We start from the raw sequence: 13,183 nt of genomic DNA, 5'->3' as shown, positions 1-13,183 counted from the left end.
TCTTAAGGCACCAATAAGCAAATTTATTAATAAAGCTTTGGTAGCTTTTTTGGTGACCCGGGGGAAGATGGGGAATCTGCGTCAGAATCAGTGTCTTTGGTGTACAGTCAGGGAGTAGATTTAGTATGTTTTTTACTCCCCCCCACTTAGGGAACCATGCACAGGGCCATTAGTATTTGTTTTATCTTGTCGATAACTACCCCCATTCAACGGGCCTGGTCTTAATTGATTTGTGACCCCATGTATTTGTATTTGTATTTGTAGGGGTATTTGTAAAGCGCGGCGGTCGCTCCGGAAGGAGCATCATGGCGCTAAGAATCCTTGATTACCGGTCTGAGGGCGGAGAGGAAATTAGATGGCTGCTTTAGCGAGATCATCGGGGAGGCTGAAGATCCACGTCTTAAGAACCTTTCTGAATGGTTTTTCTTGCGTTAATTGCCTTAGGTGTTTGGGGAGATTGTTCCATGCTTTGGTGGCCAAGTAGCTTAAGGTTTTGGCTCCCTTCCTCTTCAGATTATACTTAGCAGGCAGGATGAGGTTGTCCTGGGACGAACGGAGAGATCGCCTGGGGGTATAGTGGGGAAAACGTTTGTGGAGATATTTTGGACCGGATTTATTAAAAGCTCTGAAGGCGATGATTAGAATTTTGAATAAAATTCTCTTGTGAAGAGGTAGCCACCTTCTCGACCTGTGGAGATTCCCATGGGGCACAGGTTCCCATTATGTCTGAACCAGAGGGTTATTTTGAGAGGGCTCTTTGGGAGAGACTCTCTTATTTAGAGTACTAAAAGTAGGTGTTACACGTATAGGTGCCATCCTATCCAGAGGGGCACCAGAAGGAGCATCATTTACACTTTGATCTGAGTTACTAACTTGGGTGGCCCTTTCATTCTGCATATTGATTGCCAAATTCTTTCCTAAATGTTGCAGTGCTCGAGCAAATCACTCTTCTATACAGCCTAAATGAGCTAAAATGGGTGCTTACTGAGCTTATCAATAGAGGTGTCCATTCTTCCTTCTGTGAGATCTACATGCATTGTCTGTTATGTGGGGACTCCTCTGGCCTCTCTTCGGGGCCGCAGACTAAAGGTAGCCACACTTGCAAATAGATTAACTGCCTTTGAAGTCTTCACAGTTATTAGCAGTTAGTAGCTTGTCCAAGGTCACAAGGTGAAAAGGAGTGAAGGCCATCGACTAAATACGCAGACTCACCGGCTGTGGACCTGCATGTCTTTGCTCCCACACTACCCGCACTCCATCCACAAACCAGAGCTGGAGCTACTGCCGCAGCTGGGGCATTGCAAAGCTGTCTGCTAGAAGGACGTTTGTGCTCTGCCTTCCCTCAACAGCCGCTGCCAAAGCCTCGCCGCAGTCGTATCCAAAGCGCCTGAGGTATTCAGAACCACGAAGCCCCAGGAGGGGAAGCGACTGGGACCCTTACCGAAGTCGAATACTACATTTAGTGGTTAACCTGTCTTTTTATAGCATTCGAAGACTATTTTATGCCATTTTTAGTATTAAATAGTGTTCTTTTTGGGAAGGCTAGTTCATGAAGACTACTGATATGTGAGTGGTGGTTCTTGAATACTAACCGAATACTAAGCACATACTTATTTGTAATCGCATACATTTACAATGCCGAACATTTAGTGAATACAAACAATTTGAATACTACTGGACTTTACCCAGACCACTATTAACATTCTATTCAAGCTGCATGCTGAATGGTAGATCAGTGCCTTATTTATTATACTATTTTATGCCTTATTTATTGTACTATTGTGGTGTTTGTGTAGTGTAGGATACTATTTTTAGGGTAGTGCTGGTGGATCATACAGGGTAGTGACTGAGTGTAGGGACCGGACTGGGGGTTGGGGGAGGGTCATGCTGAGGGTAGCCTTTTAGGGTTTAGTGTTGTGGTGTTTGTGTAGTAGTGTTTTAGGTATTAGGGTAGTGCTGGGGGGTCGTGCAGGGTAGTATTTAACTGTGGGGACTGGACTGGGGGTCGGAGGAGGGTCGTGCTGGGGTAGTATTTAAGGATTTAGGATAGTGTTGTGGTGTTTGTGTAGTGTAGGGTAGTGTTTTAGGATAAGGTAGTGCTGGGGGCTCGTGTAGGGTAGTGTTTGAGTGTGGAGACCTGACTTGGGGTCGGAGGGTCGTGCTGGGGGTAGTGTTTTAATGTTTAGGGTAGTGTTGTGGTGTTTGTGTAGTCTAGGGTAGTGTTTAAGGGTAGTGCTGGAAGGTCGTGCAGGGTGTTTGAGTGTGGGGACCGGACTGGGGGTTGGGGGAGGGTCGTGCTGGGGGTAGTGTTTTATGGTTTAGGGTAGTGTTACCCCCCACACGAACCCCCCCACGCAAACCCCCACCACGCAAACCCCCCCGCCCCCAGGTGAACCCTCACCCCAGGTGGACCCCCCCCAAGCGAATCCCGCCCCCTTCACAATCATTGCCGTTAGTATTCAGATATTGCTCACAAAGAATACCACTAGCCTTCAAACAGTGGTCACAATCAATGAGAATAGCCTTCATTTTGCTCTTGAAATAGCACAAGAGCTGCAAATAAACCCGAACAGAATACTACTAAGCTTCAAATACTATTCTTCTAGAGTACTACTAGTCTTCTTTTAGCAATCAGTTGAGGTGTTCATTATGTCAAGTTCAAGTTCAAAAGCTTTATTCGAAGTGTAAAAACAATTCATAAAAGCATGTGCAATACAATCACAGTTTAAAATTCATAACAATTACACTTTTGAATTAAAACCAAACATTGGAAAAACACTCTTAGAAACAGCCAAAAAAATTTCCAAGGGTGCATTTAAGTTAAAATAACTGTTAAAAATGAATTCATCAATACAGGCTATAACTATTCAATTATAATGGACCTTCTCAATCTCACTATTGCTCTAATATACATGGTTATGGTATTAATAGTGTAGTAATCATCCAATTACCTTAATCTATTACACGCTTCTCTTGACCCTCTTACTCCCCAGGATAACAAAAGAGGTCTCAAAATCTGTCGCCTTGGATGGGAGTAAAAGGTGCAGTATAGAGTACAATGAATATTTGATTGGAATGACACCTCATCACATGGACAAATTATTTTTTCTCTCGACCAGTCGTTACACCTTGGCAGGGGTATTAGTCTATAAAATATTTCAAAACGAAAGTATGTTAAAAGCCTGCGAAAGAAAAAAGGTTGGTCTACTACAAGATACAGCTGTATATTTCTATGTAATGTAACTTCATCATGATTGGAGACTGATATCTTGATCCTTTCCTTATTCCATTTTTTCGTTTCAAGGTGTTCCAACAGGGTTTTCTTTAGAACAGATCGAGATACAAGGTCTATGGTAGTTGGGTTTGAGAAGTATTCTGGATGACCAATTTCGGAGGCTATGTTTTTTATGTAAGTGAACCATATAATATTTTTTACCCCTTCACATAGCAAGAAGTCCTCTATAATGGTTCTGTGCAGTACTGTGGCAGGGTTAGTCCAAATGTTGTGCCAGAGTAGAATTGGTGCCATTTTAATAATATCTGAGATGTATTGTATAGCGAGTTTGGCGTGGAACACATATATAGATGTGCTCTTTGGGGCTGCCAGTAGGTATCATAAAAATTTGTTCTCTATGCGTTGAATTGCATCCACAGGCTGCGATCCCCATAGACCCGCTCCATAGGTTGCAATTGAAACGCATTTAGCTTTAAAAATTTGGAGAAGCTCCCTAGGTGGTCTAGACCCTATCTTTTTGGCAAAGTTTAGGAGTGCTCCAGTTGCTTTGTTAAAAGCTAGAGCCCTCGCGTTTACAGCGGGCTTCCAGGTGCCTTGTCTATCAAAATGCACTCCTAAATAACAGAATATGTCAGCTAACTCGACGCGCCTATCTTCTAAGAAAATCATACAAGGTGCTCTTGCTTTATTCAAGCCACATGAAATAGTAAATGTCTTAGAAACATTTATGTGTAGCCCCCTAGCACTCATATAGTGAGAAAGTGTTTCCACTGCCTTTTGCAGACCCCTCTTTGTCTGTGATAAAATCGCCGCATCATCAGCGTAAAGGAGTATGTCTTACTCCTCTATGGATCGGGAAAAAATCTGTGCATTCCCCTTTTTTGCCATATCTTACTCGTGCACCAGCCCCGAAGTAAAGTTCTTTGATGAAAATAAGTATCCTGTTATCCAGCCCAATGTCCGTTAGAGTCTGCCACAGAGTGTCATGCCTTACGCAATCAAATGCAGAACTAAGGTCTACATATGTTACATATAGGTTGTTTTTTTGGCATGAGTATATTTAGAAATAATGAGGGAGAGATTTAGCCCTTGCTCTATTGTCCCTCTCCCCTTCCTAAATCCATATTGTAATGTTGATAAAACATCGTGGTCCTCAAGCCATTCCTGTATACGAGCAAGAATGATCCTGCCCGCCATTTTCATTAGGCCATCTAGGAGCGAAATGGGCCGATAGCAGACCGGATCATTCCTATCCCCCATTTTATATACGGGAACCAGGACTGCCTCTTGCCAAGTCTTCATGAAACCAATTTGATTTGAGCTGTTTAATACTTTTGTAAGTATTGGGACCCAGAGGTCAGGGAGGTTTTTAAAAACATCAATCGGAACACAATCGGGCCCTGGGGCTTTAGCCGCTGGGCTCTCCCTTAATGCTTTTTGAACCTCCTCCATTTCAAACTGAATATCTATAGGGAAGGAAACACCTGTGTTTTCTGCTATAAGTCTTGAAGGTTGTGAATCCTCTGGGGCAGCTGGAATGCTATAAAGAGCCTGGAAATGGTTCACCCCTTCCTGTGCTGATATTGCGTTGTCTATGCGGGGACCTAAACGTTCATTGTAGAACGGGGCATATACAGCCTTCCAAAGGGCAACATTATCCTTTTGTTCGGACGCCGAATGCAAAGCACACCACGCTTTAGCTTTAAGATCTTTTTTTCTAATAATAAGTGCTCTACGGTATCTACGTCTTGCAGATTGAATCTGCAGTCTAGTAGATAAAGTAGAGTGTAGGACTTTTTTGAGTGCAGAAAGTGCCCTTGTACAGTTTGCATCAAATCATCCGGGGGAGCCCTTAACTGTATTACGGGGAATTCTCACCAAGAGCTCTTTAATGCAAGAGCAGATTTTATTGAAAGATCTAAGAACAGAAGTAGGATCTTCTTCTGAGGAGAGACATGAATTAATTTCCTTAAGGGTACTTTTTATCAGACTTTTTGTACAATTTTCTGCGATTACCTTCTCCCACTTAATACAAAACCCATTTTGTTGCCCAAGAATAGGGTTCAAGTCATAATGAGTGAGGTGTTTTTGGGCCCGGTTACTAGTGTCGAAATTATAGGTAACCGAAATAGGATAATGGTCGCTCATACCAGTAATAACGGTCTCCCAGTTGGTTACAAGCGCAGCATATCTGGATGAAAAGAGTGCAAAATCTATAATTGATTTTGCCCCTCTACCATTAAAGGTAGGACTAAATATTTTAGGTGGGGTACAAAGCTTGTTAATAAAGGCTAAGGAATGGTGTCCCATTATGTTATTCAGTAAATCCCCACACTTTGTATGGCAGAAATGATGTAATATCCCCCCTTGATTTTCATCATCCAAACCACACACCCCCTTTAAACTCATTGGGCATATGGTACAGTTAAAATCACCTACCCAAATAACAGCCATATCACCTATTAGAGTTTCTTCAGTGATATTAAGGGGAGCCGAATTTTTTTTAATAACCTTCTCTAGTTCTAGGATCGGGATATTATTATAAAAATGTATTATAACTAAAAAATTTTGAACACCCCAAGTAGTAATTAAAATTTGGTAGTAGTTACTATCCATATAGCTTTTAAGGACAGTTGGACCAGTGGTGATTGATAGAAACAGGGATAAACCTCCCTTAGGTCTACCTCGTCTACTAGGTATAGCTGGAGTAAAATACGTTTTATAACCCAATAGATGAAGTTCTTCAGTTGCCCATGTTTCCTGGGCGGCAATGACAAAGTTGGTCATTACTGTAGTCTGCCAGTTGCTATCATTGATTTTTCCTCCAAGACCCGCCACATTCCAGGTAATAATAGAGCCTGGAATTTCCCTGGTTGGAGGAGATAGTGGATCATTTGAAAATGCTGGGGTCAGATCAGTTATGCTAGTTTGTAGTAAAGGACCGGTTATATCTCTCATATTGGCTCTAGGTTCAGGGTGAACTAATAGTTGTTCACCTGGAGGGTGTAATTGGGATTGAGAGTTTATCTCCCAAGGGATTCCCTGGGTACGTCAGTCAATATCATCTAAGCCTAGCAGAGCATGATATCTTTTTGATAGTGAGGGTGAATATTGGTAAACCTCTTGCTTTCTATGGTGTTGAGGTTCCCGTTGATATTTGGGTAATATCAGAGTCCTAGGGTAGAAGTAATTTAATTGCCGAAGCTGTATCCCCAGATTCTCATTTTCCTGATACCAATCATTTAGGTAATTCATGACTCTAGAGTCTCTAAAGTTGATTATTATTACGTCTCCACTGATGTCCTTTGGTCTCACCCCAACCATTTAGTCCTTCTGACATGGAGTATCTCTCCATTAATGTTAGGAGGAAGGGGTCTTTTCCTTTTTAACCAATATATGATTTTGTTTTTGAGGCCCCTATAATCCTCATATTGGCCTGGAAGTAGTTCAGGAACCCCTGTCAGCACAGCAACATAGGGCACTGATTCAGGCGGAAGCGTAATTTGGATCTCACGCCGAGTTCTGTTTGCTGCCCAATCTTGGGTAATTGGGTTGTTATTTCCAGGTATAGGAATATCCTTGTTTTTAACCGTGTTGCCATCTATTCTAGTTTTATTTCCACCATTAGGGTCACTGTTTACTGAAGCAGTCATCGTGGTTTTAACCCCAGTATTTTTTAGATCTGGTTGACTTTGAGATAAAGATGATTAATTTTTAAGCACCGACTCAGGCTGCGTGGATTGCACCGTGTTTATATTTTCAGGAGTAAGTTTAGGTTTTTTTTGGCCTTTAGTTGCTTTAATATCAGGTCTATTATGTTTTTCCTGGGAAGTTGATGGAATGGTAACTTTCCTACATGATGTATTCTTAGTTGTCTGTTTGGTAAGTTCCCTAGTAAGTTCTAAATTAGTTTGGGTTGTACTTTCCAATTCTCCTAGATTTTCTGTGATGATTTTTAACCTGTGTACTATGGGTAATATTAATGATGTAATTGAGTGTTCAAAATGCCCAACTAGTTCTTTAATCAAAGAGGATTGTACTATGTCGTTACCTTCTCCCTTTGTCTCATTTGATGGTCGTTCTTTTTCTATATTTTTAACATTCCCTTCTTTGATATCCGTTTTCTTCCTAGTCTTAGCGCTTCTACCTTGAACTATATCCACCCCTCGTTTCCTCTTTCTACGTGTAAACTGGCTTTTAGAGGTTATGGGTGAAAGAGTAAGTGGTTGAGATAATGTCAGTGAAGTACCTTACGCTAAGATCTCTATTGGAGTTTCATTTTCTGGAAGGTCTATTATCGGATCTGGTAATAGAATCCTTCCCGTAGTTGAAGGGGAATGCTAATATCACCTTCTTTGTCTTGGCCGTCAAGATGATGTAAGGGAGAGGTAACCTTGTTAGCTACCCCCAGTGAGGCACTGATATCTTTAGTCAGTGGTGGAGAAACTGGCGTAGAGTTCAAAGAAGATAGTTCCGTAATACTAGCATCTTTTAGGAAGTGCTGTGCATGTGTTACAGGGGGCATACGAGGGAGGGATACAAATGATGGTAATAGGTACGAATCCTGGGAATTATTGGTTGTACCCGATAGGTTGATCGTAGAGAGCGGGGGCAATGACCCCACGGGTAACGAGAAAAGCTGCTCAGTTTGCTCAATTGCCGTAGTCAATACTCCAATAGTCCTTTGAAGCATACGGTCAATTGCTGTCAGAGAGTGCGTGTTGGACTTTACAAGTTTAGCCGGTTTTGAGGAGGTTATAATGGTGGTACAAAAAAGGGCTGAATAAGCACAGAGAAACAGAAAACTAATGTATACAGGTCTTACTATGTAATACGGGGGAATCCTACGATGGAATCAGCATAAATCGGGGATCAAGGGGGGTGGCCCAGCCCAGCCTCCTTCGGCCCCCGAACGGCCACAAAACGGCCCGCCCTTTGCCGGCCTTCGCCCGGCATCCCGCGATGTGGGTAACGCGTGCTTTAGTAGCGTCTCCGTGGGCGGTGTCTGGCGGTGGCGGGCGGTGGCGGCTCCTGCCGCAATGGCCCAAGGGAAGCGTAGTCCTCCGCTTGGCGGCCGCAGGTGTCAGGAGCGGCGGCGGGAGGACTGCGGCACTGGCCCGGTGTTGCAATTGTGGTGGTGAGTAGTAAAACACAGTCCCAGCTAGCACAAAGGAAGACACCCGCTCAGGCGGTAACGCGCGCTTTAGTAGCGTCTCCGGGGGCGGGGTCTGGCGGTGGCGGCTCCTGCCGCAATGGCCCAAGGGAAGCGTAGTCCTCCGCTCGGCGGCCGCAGGTGTCAGGAGCGGCGGCGGGAGGACTACGGCACTGGCCCGGTGTTGCAATTGTGGTGGTGAGTAGTAAAACACAGTCCCAGCTAGCACAAAGGAAGACACCCGCTCAGCCGGTAACGCGCGCTTTAGTGGCGTCTCCGGGGGCGGTGGCGGCTCCTGCCGCAATGGCCCAAGGGAAGCGTAGTCCTCCGCTCGGCGGCCGCAGGTGTCAGGAGCAGCGGCGGGAGGACTACGGCACTGGCCCGGTGTTGCAATTGTGGTGGTGAGTAGTAAAACACAGTCCCAGCTAGCACAAAGGAAGACACTCGCTCAGCCGGTAACGCACGCTTTAGTAGCGTCTCCGGGGGCGGTGTCTGGCGGTGGCGGCTCCTTCCGCAATGGCCCAAGGGAAGCGTAGTCCTCCGCTCGGCGGCCGCAGGTGTCAGGAACGGCGGCGGGAGGATTACGGCACTGGCCCGGTGTTGCAATTGTGGTGGTGAGTAGTAAAACACAGTCCCAGCTAGCACAAAGGAAGACCTTTATTATGTTCATTATGTATTTGAAGGGTAGTTGAGTACAACTAGTATTCCCTCATTTGCATATTTCGGCTTGTGGGCATACTACTTAATCTTCATGCATACTAAATAAATACTATATTGTAATAGTAAATGAATACCGCTGTAACCACTGGAATCACACTAAATGAAGATCTTCCATTTTGGTGAAGGAATCCCTCTGCGGAGTTACGGAGTTGCGGAGAGTAGCAGAGAACTACTGGTCCGCCATGAGCCACCCAGGCCTGGATGTGCTCCCACGCTCCTCACACGTTTACTTATCTAAATATTGCATGGAGAATAATATTTTCCATGCCTCAACGATTTTTCCTGAAGGGTAAATATAGCAGTTTGTTTGAGAGGTATATGTTTTCCTCAATTTGTCCTGATTCTTCACAGATTTGAAGTGTGCTTCCACATTTCCCTGCATTATCATGTCCTCCAAATGATGTTCACAAACCATTGCATCATTGAAAGGCAACAGGAGCAAAATTCCATAAAGATTTATTTTGTTTTATGAACAGTGAAGTTGTCAAAAATAGCCCCTCAAAGTCTATTCCAAACCTTGTAGTAATTCATATTTCAGAAAACACGCAGAAATGATTTACAACAAATCACAAAAATGATCTACTTTAAGTAAAGGGCTATTTTCATGCCACCTTTGGCATAAATCAGGTGAGTATTTTTTTGCTGTAGCAGAGAACCATGGGCATATCATCAACTGCAAGCGATAATTATCGCTGGCCGTGCTTTGCGATAATAATATTATCGCAGGTTATCTCTGGCATTTATGGCCATGGTAGCGCGTTTTTAACAACGCGTTTCTCCCGAGCGATACAAATTCCAGAGATAGCGAGGTTATCGCCCTTTTGAAGGGAACATCGCTGATTTTCCAGCGATGTTCCCTGCAAAACGGCGATAACCATGCTGATACGACTTACAGGGTCGTATCAGCATAATCCACCTCCTATGTTAGGGATGGCTAAGTCAGGATTTTAGCAGACGTTAGATGTTGGCAAAAACTGCAGTTTTCGCCAAAATCTAACGTGTGCTACAATCACGTGGGCTGCCTTGTAAATATCGCGATGTAAACATCAGCGATATTAGCAAGGTAGTCCATCTGGGATACGCCCAGTAAAGCCCACTTTGCATCTCAATGGCGATGCAAAGGGATGCAAAGGGAGGCGTTGGGAAAAAGGGTGTTAACATGCAATTATGCATTATAGCACCCTCTTGTAAATAGGCCGCTGGTTTTATCTACACTTTTTGGGGTTTTAAAGCCCTTGTAAATATGCCCCTAAAATTCTAATGAGAGTTAGACATGGATCTTTTGGCAAATAATGTACATTTACCCCCCTTGATTAATCTGCATGATGTGTCAAAGAATAAACCCAAGATCAACATAACAAGCTGGTGCTAAATTTGTCAGATTTTTCAAAGGCGTCTAAAGTTGTCAGTAAATCAAAATGCACTTCCTATAGACTAAGCCTCTCAGCCATAACTACGTATGGTATATTAAACCCTTAAAATGTATATTTTGAACATATATTAGGATCATGAATCTGATTATTGAAGCATTGTTTTTTGAACAGTGGATGGCCATATGTAGTAGGTCGTAAGTTCAAGATGTATTGTCTCCCCTCAGTCCACTTGGTAGACACAAAATATTTTCTATGGTTTGTAGTAATTTGTATAATTAATTCGGTAAAGGTTGGTTGATTAGCCAAACTGTGACATATCAGGTTCATTGAGATGGTGAAGAATGATTTCAGAGATTCTCCATCTTGGAGGAGGTATGTCCAACCATCGAGGTCCTCACTTCTCAGATAGAAATCCTTGTGGATTAAAGGGAGGCAGCATGGCTCATCTCATTGAACTGTAATTTTTTCAAGGAGGTGCCATGTTACTGTTTGTATTCGCTAAATAAAAACAAATGGTACAAATGCACTACCAGTTTTCTCATGAATGTCGTACGGTTGACATGGGCAGGAAAAATCAATGATGGCCAGCATGCCCTAAATGAGTATTTGGACAATATCTTGAGTAAAATGTATTGAAATACAGAAATATCGTCATTTTTAAAATCGTGATGCAGGAATATCATTGACAAGAATATCTATTTTCTAAGGGGAGTAATACTGATGGCAAAAAAATCGATGTTATTAATATAATTTACAAAAATATCTATGTTGCTACTATTGATGTAAAACATATCTATGTTGTTAATATCATGTACAAAAATAGTATTGCTAATAATATAGCCTTTAAACTATTTTTATGTATTCCAGTATATGGTTTAATCGTATATGTTTTAAATTATAGGGGTAAGTTAAATTTAATTTAATTGTTTATTGTAATTTTTTATGTCAGCAGGTTTTGGGTATTGTAGTGTGGGAAGTAAATTGATTATGATTATTAAATAATTAATGTTAAGTAATAATTATTTAAATTGTATAAGTAAGATATATTTAAGTTATGTTTCAGATGTAGGGGTAACGGGTGGGAACTTAATTAACATTATTTATTAATTTGTTTATTATTCTTAACTGTTAAATTGATCATTAATTAAGTAAAATGTGCAATTATTATATTTATTAAGATATAGGTGTGGGTTATTGGGGTTTTAGGGGTGCAGGGTGGAAAGTTAATTAAGACAAAAGTTTTGATATTTCATTATTCAGTTTTTTGTTAATTATTTAATTGATAATTATGTAAATTGTGAAATTATCATACTTGTTAAGTCATATTTTCGGTGGGTGTTGTTTAGTTGGAGAGGTATATGGTGGGAAGTTATGTAGGTAATCATACATCTAAAATGATGTATTGCTTTATTAAACGTGTTATTAATTTTGTAGTATATTAATTGTGTTGTGCTGTTTTATTTTAATTACTTTTTAATTATTGTTTGTTATGATGATGAGAATACAGGGCCTCATTTTGATGGCGGTCGGACCACAAACCGACAGGGTGCCATGTTAGTGAGCACTGCTCCCACCAAGCCATAGCAAACTTGCTTTTACACACAGGGTGCTGCATGTTACCAGCTCCATGTGTGTAAAAGGAATGCTGGTTCCCGCAGGAAATGAGGAGGAGGCAGGAAATGCGGGGGGCCTTGAGGCTCCTCCCGTGGTCTCCAAACTTTATAAAGTGGGTGCACTGGGTGGGACCATGGCACCCACACTACAGTCCGGGCCCCGGGGGATGGGATCTCATCACTTTCTTTAAAAAAAGATTTTTAAAACTAATGGCCAGGTCCCAGGGGGTGGGGTCCCCGTGGCCCAATTTGGCCCAGGGAAGGGGAGCCGCATGGGCCTACTCCTATAAAACAAAAACAAATGCAAATTGCACGCCATGGGAGGAACTGCCCCTTTCGCTCCTCTGCAAACACGCCTACTGTTGGTTGGAGGACGAAGTCCAGTTGAATGTGGATGGTTTGTGGGGTCCAGGAACCCATTATGTTACCCAGGATTGCTTAGAGGACTTGGAGCCCAGGCCCACTTTTCCCATCACTTTGCAAATATGCCTCCTGGTGTGCTGCTAGTTAGGGAATGAATTCCACTTTACTCCTGAGGGTCTCAGGACTAAATTGGACTTTTCCCCCATCCCAGTGGTTCCCAATCTGTGAGCTGCGGCTCCTTGGTGCGCCCTCCAAAATAGCAGGGGCTGCCTTAGGCATGTACAAATTGTGCACCTGCACAGGGCCGCCAAACACCAGGGGCCGCCATGCCAATATATATCCTTAATATAATAATCCTCGGAGGATGGATACATATTTGTGTGGTGGCCCCTGGCAGGGATTTGGCGGCCTCCAGCTCTGTTCCACTTCCAAACACCCTGACCACCCCCTCTTCACTGGCCTCCGTGCTTGCGTTCCTCCGGGGGCCACCTATCTATGCACCCTGCCCTGTGTCACCATGAGCCTAGAGCCACCTCTGAGACTACCCAGGGGCGCCGCATTCAAAGGTTTCAGAATTTCGATTTCAAGCCATAAATTGCCAGTAACATCACAGAAATTTGAGTTATTTGGTAAAAGCATGAAACCTCTTTATCCACCAGATGGCAGCAGAGCACTCTTTATTAAGTGTGCATAACTGAATACTTTGACTTTCTCAAAAGTTACATTG

Source organism: Lissotriton helveticus, chromosome 7 (assembly GCF_964261635.1).
Source record: "Lissotriton helveticus chromosome 7, aLisHel1.1, whole genome shotgun sequence".
NCBI classification, from domain to species: domain Eukaryota; kingdom Metazoa; phylum Chordata; class Amphibia; order Caudata; family Salamandridae; genus Lissotriton; species Lissotriton helveticus.
The sequence above is the reverse complement of the archived record's forward strand: the minus strand, read 5'-3'. Positions refer to the sequence as shown.